We start from the raw sequence: 6,000 nt of genomic DNA, 5'->3' as shown, positions 1-6,000 counted from the left end.
GGATGTAAGCAAACACTTAGCCATAATTATGAGAGTTTCCTTCGACTCAGGGGAGGTCCCCATGTACTGGAGGTGTGCAAATGTATTATCAATTCACAAAGGAGATTCAAAAGGTGACACAAGTAACTACAGACCTATTAGTTTAACTTGTGTTCTGGGGAAAATAATGGAATCACTGGTTAAAGAAGCATTGCAGGATCATCTAGACAAGGCTGCAGTAATAGTTAAGACACAGCATGGGTTTGTTAAAAGGAGGTCTTGTCTGACCAGTTTGATTGGATACTATGATATGGTCACAAATGAACTGAGTGCCAAAAATTATTTTGATATCATATATTTGGTTTTCAGGAAAGCTTTTGATACTGTTGCACATGGAAGACTGCTAAATTAGAGAAGTATGGCATTAAGGGTAAGTTGCTACAATGGTTAAATGGATGGTTGAGTGGGAAACGACAGAGAGTAGTAATCAATGGACACTGCTCTTCGTGGACAAATGTTATTAGTGGAGTTCCCCAGGGTTCAGTATTGGGTCCATTGCTGTTTTGAATATTTATCAATGATATTGATGAGGGTATATGAGGTTTAATGTCCAAGATTGCAGATGATACAAAGTTAGCAGGGTTGTTAATGAAAGAAATGATTGTCGCTATTGCAACAGGATCTAGAAAAGTTTAGCAGATGAGCTGAGAGGTGGCAACTGAAGTTTAACATTGACAAACATAAAGTACTGCATTGGGGAGCAATAACCCAGGGTAACGTACCTGGGGCTATATTAACAACGGTAATAATAATTAGTGTAGCTCCAAGGGTTTGGGGCTGGGCCTATTGTAGTTTTGTGTATTTTTCAATAACATTGATGAGGGTATATCAGGCTTAATGTCAAAGTCTCCATATGATACAAAGGTTGTCAGGGTTGTTAATGACAATAAAGACAGTATGCTACTCCAACTGGATCTAGATAAATTGGGAAAATAGGCTGAGAAGTGGCAATTGAAGTTTATCATTGACAAAGGCAAAGTACTGCATATGGGTCGCAGTAACTCAAGAGAAACGTACCAACTGTGTGGTACTACAATCAGGGAAATGGAGAGTGAAAAAGACCTGGGGGTAATAGTGCAGTCAAATATGAAGTTCGCTGAGCAGTGCATACGGGCTGCCAGGGCAGGTCATGGAGTCTTGTCAGTGATATATAAGAATTTTGCTAGCAGGGACAGGGAGGTGATAATCCTGTTGTACAAGGCAATGGTCAGGCCACACCTAGAATACCGTGTACAAGTCTGGAGGCCTCATTTTAGGAAGGATGTAGAGTTGCTAGAACGAGTAGAAAGAAGGGCAACAAGATTGGTGAGGGGAACAAAGGAGTGCTCTTTCCAAGAACGGCTTTAGATCTGCAAATTGCAGCGCCTGGAGAGTAGGCACCTGTGAGGTGATCTGATTGAGGTGTATAAGGCCTTGAATGGATTGAGCAAGCTGAATGCTGATAGGATTCTTCCTCTTGCTTAGAATAATCCCCTGAGGTGGCGTAGAATATATGTCCAGAAATTTGCCTTTAGCCAGCGGGTAGTTGATTGGTTGAACAGACTTCCATCTTTTGTTGTGTAAGCTGATAACCTCAAATAAATTTAAGGATGAGCTGGACAAGCATTTGGAACGAATGGATGGGTGAAATGGGAGGGTTTTTTTTTTTTTTTTTGGCTGATCCTGCATAAGTTTGCTTTCTTGCATCGTATGCCTCTACTAATGCTAATGCTAAATGATGCTGGTCCTTAAGTTATTATTATTAGCCATATGGTGCAAAGAAGCCTGAGGCTTATGCTGCACCAACCAAAAAAAAAATTCCCAAGTTACCCTGAGAGAGAGAGGAACCACCAAGAAAGAGAAGAATGATGATATCCAGCTCAGGACCCTGGGTTTGCCAAGCCCATACTCACCAGATGTGAGCCCCTGGGGTTAATTTTTGCACACCCGTGTAGTATACAATCAAATTGGTCAGACATGACCTCCCTTTAACGAACCCATGCTGTGGCTTAACTACTATTGCAGCCTTGTCTAAATTTATTACTGTAGAACCGCAGCATTAGCAACAATACTGCAACTCTACATTGTATCTAATAGTATTAGATTCTAGTAATTCTTTTTGTATTTATGTCGAAAGTATATTTATGATGTCATGGGATTTTTGCTGGCTCCCTGTACACTTTATGGAAAAGGGTGGTTTCGATTCCACTCACCAATCTGTAAATACTTGCCATCAAGATGAAAACAACTTTTGTAGTCATGTTTTATTCTGCGGTTGGGTTTGAAGACCGGTTTTCTCATGCATGATTTTTCTTTTCTATATACTCACTATTTACATCACCACAATGTAAAGTCTGATATCCCTAGCTGCCTCAGTGCAATTCTAAAAAAAATCAATGTTTTATGGAGTTATTCACAGAGAACATTTGTAAAAAATACACAAGTTTTCTCTGGATTTTATATAATGAGAGAATCACTCACTCTTTTCTATTGCCAAAATTTCTGTAAGGTGTTTCCAAATACAAAAAAGTCTATTGAATAAAATTTTAATGACATTCCTTGTCAGCTGTGCCACAGTGACGAAACTATCAGACTGCTAAGTCTGCCACCGAGTTGGGGGTTCTGAAAAGTCAAAAAATACGATGTCCAGTATCCTTTAATTTTTAATGCGCACAGGGGGTCGCTCGTAAATGCAAGGGGGGGGGGGCTCAGAATTTTTTAGTCAGGCATGTCAAGAGCATTCATGGACCCCAAAAGAAATAACCATATGTATCGGTCTTTGCTGTCACCTCTAAAGGACGTTCGGGCAACCTCAGGGTAACTGACCTAACAATTTATAATCTTTATTTCATCAGAGGGAGGTCTCGACACCCAGTATGATATTTAGTTCAATTGGAATCCTGAGGAACTGTAGGATTTTGGGTAACTCGATGCAGGGCATATTCAAGGGTGGGCAGAGAGAGCATATGTCCCCTTAACCAAAAATTTGAAATTAAAGAACAAGAACGCAGTTGGCGTTCTAAAAAAAAACTCAAAAGTCTGGTCGCCATACCTCTTACAATGATACCTGGACCTGGGCGCTATGCCCTTCCCTTACAATGATACCTGGATACACCACTGATTCGATGTATATTTCAACTTTTTGGAGTCTGAGGATATTGGTGGATCTAGAAGCTCCCTAGTGTTCCTGTGTGTAAACGCGTCGCTATCGATACTCCTTTTTCTAGTTTCGCTACTGTTTTGCTAAAGGTAATGATGATTTCCAGATATGCGTGATTCGGGAGTTCCTATTTCATTATTCACTATCACCACCTCTCACAATATAAAATTATAATATAACATTCATGTGTAGCATACGAAACACTGTTTTGTGTGAGAACTAACAAAGAACTCAGATTAATAACAACAAAACCCCAGGGGCCAACATCTGGTGAGTATGGGTTTGGTGTGCCAAACCCATACTCACCAGATGTTATATATCCTGAGCTGGATATAATCATTCTTCTCTTTCTTGATGATTCCCTTTTACTCTCTCTCTCTCTCTCTCTCTCTCTCTCTCTCTCTCTCTCTCTCTCTCTCTCTCTCTCTTTCTCTCTTTCTCTCTCCCTCTCTCCCCCCGTGTAACTCAGAATTTTTTTTGGCTAGTGCATCATAAGCCTCAGGGTTCCTTGCACCATATGGCAAATAATAATAATAATAATAATAAAACCAAGAAAACCAAGGACGTACAAGAAATGAGAGGGTGGGAGATTTGGGAAGAAGAAATAAAAAAAGACGATCAAGAACTCTCACAACTGGCGAACTCCAGGAATAGATAATGTCCACAACTACTGGTACAAGAAGCTCACTTGCACACACAAGAACCTGGCAGAGCAGTTCACCCGAATGATAAGGTACCCAGAGACAATCCCGAAATTTCTCACTGAAGAAAACACATATCTGAAGCCTAAAGACGAAGATACAAGAAACCCAGCGAAATATAGGCCAATCACCTGCTTCCCAAAAATGTACAAGATCCTAACCAGCTGCATAACCAGGAAGATATCAGACCACTTGGAGAGCCAGAACATAATGGCCGAACAGCAGAAAAGATGCAAACGGCTGAGCAAAAGATGCAAGGAGCAATTAACGGCGGTTAGGGAGCAAGCCTACAAGAAGCGCCGCGACATGTACACAGCCTACATCGATTACCGCAAGGCCTTCGACTCCTTGCCTCATAGCTGGCTAATAGAGGCGCTGAACATCTACAAAATCAATCCGATAGTGACAAACTCCCTAGGAGAAACGATGGCGAAATGGAGTACCACCATTAAGGTCGAAAACATCACAAACAGGGCAATCCCCATCAGGAGAGGAATCTTTCAGGGAGATGCCCTGAGCCCACTGTGGTTCTGTGTAGCACTTAACCCGTTATCTACCATGCTCAGCAGTGGCAAACACGGATATAACCTCAAAGAAGGAAGGAAGAACCTGTACACCCTCACCCACCTGATGTATATGGATGATATCAAGCTCGATGCCGGAACCGAGAAGCACTTTCATCAACTACTCCAGATCACCGAAGAATTCAGCAATGATATTAGGATGGAATTTGGTCTAGACAAGTGCAAGATCCACTGATTGCGCCAGGGAAAATTAGTCAACCGAAACTACCAGCTGCAGAGTGGTAAAGAGATCGAAACCATGGCAGTGGGAGAGGCCTACAAATATTTGGGGATGATGCAAGCTTAGCAGTTACAGCACAAGGAAATTAAGGCCTGCCTGACCGAAAAATATCATCAGCGACTCAGAAGCCTGCTGAAAGCAAACTGAAAGGAGGGGAAACAGATAAAGCCATAAACACCAATGCAGTCCCAGTGCTAACATACTCCTTCTGGGTCACATGTTTGACTAAAACCGAGCTGGAGGATATCATGAGAAAGACAAGGATAATGATGACCAAGAGCCGCCAACACCACCCGAAATCTGCAGTGGAGAGACTGACAATTTCCCGGGGAAGAAGGAGTAAGGGGCCTGATAGACCTCATTGAGCAACAGAAGAGAGCGATAGTTAACCTGATGGATTACTTCCAGAAACACACAGCACCACTCTACCAAGCCATAAGGTTTGTTTGTTTGTTATTTGGTTTTTATGAGCATTAGCAACTAAGGCCATATTGCTCCGGAGATAGCGGTGGTCGTTCCCTGACCTTTCCGCATCCTCCGTATTTGGTGAGCACAGGCTCGAACCCCGGTCTAATCAAGAAGTGTGTGCTACGCACTACTGCTCCTGCCCACCTGGCTACGGAGGCGCCAAGCCATAAGGAAGATAGACAAGCGGTATACCCCACTCAACTTAAGCGAGGAGTCCTCCTCCAACCAGGATGTACAAACGAAGCTAGAAAGATGGGCATAGAACGCACTCCATGGCAGACACTACAATGATCTCCATCAACATCACATAGATAAAATTGTTTCCTCTGCATGGCTCACGAGCGGGACGCTCTTCCTCGAGACTGAAGGATTAATGCTCGCCATTCAAGACCGGGTAATTAACACCAGGAACTATAGAAAATACATCGCCAAGGAACCCGGAGTGTCCGATGACAGATGTCGACGATGCCACCTGGCCTCAGAAACGATCCAACACATCACTGTGGGATGCAAGGTGATCACCCAGACTGGGTACACTCATAGACATGACCAGGTAGCTAGCAAGGATAATGCATCAGAAGCTAGCAAAGAATACCAGTTGGTCGAAGAAAGTGCACCGTACTACAAGTACGAACTCCAGGCAGTACTAGAGACCCCAACCCACAAGCTGTTCTGGGACCGCGCCATAATAACGGATAGGACAATCACGCACAAAAGACCGGACAAAACCCTTGTGGACAAGAAGGAAAAGGCTACCTATCTGATTGACATAGCGTTACCCAACACTGACAACCTGCAGAAAACCCATGGAGAAAAAATCAGTAAGTACAGGAACCTAAGACAGGGGAT

This window comes from Mastigoproctus giganteus, chromosome 10 (assembly GCF_048544385.1).
Source record: "Mastigoproctus giganteus isolate SK-2022 chromosome 10, ASM4854438v1, whole genome shotgun sequence".
NCBI classification, from domain to species: domain Eukaryota; kingdom Metazoa; phylum Arthropoda; class Arachnida; order Uropygi; family Thelyphonidae; genus Mastigoproctus; species Mastigoproctus giganteus.
Note: the sequence above shows the minus strand (reverse complement) of the source record.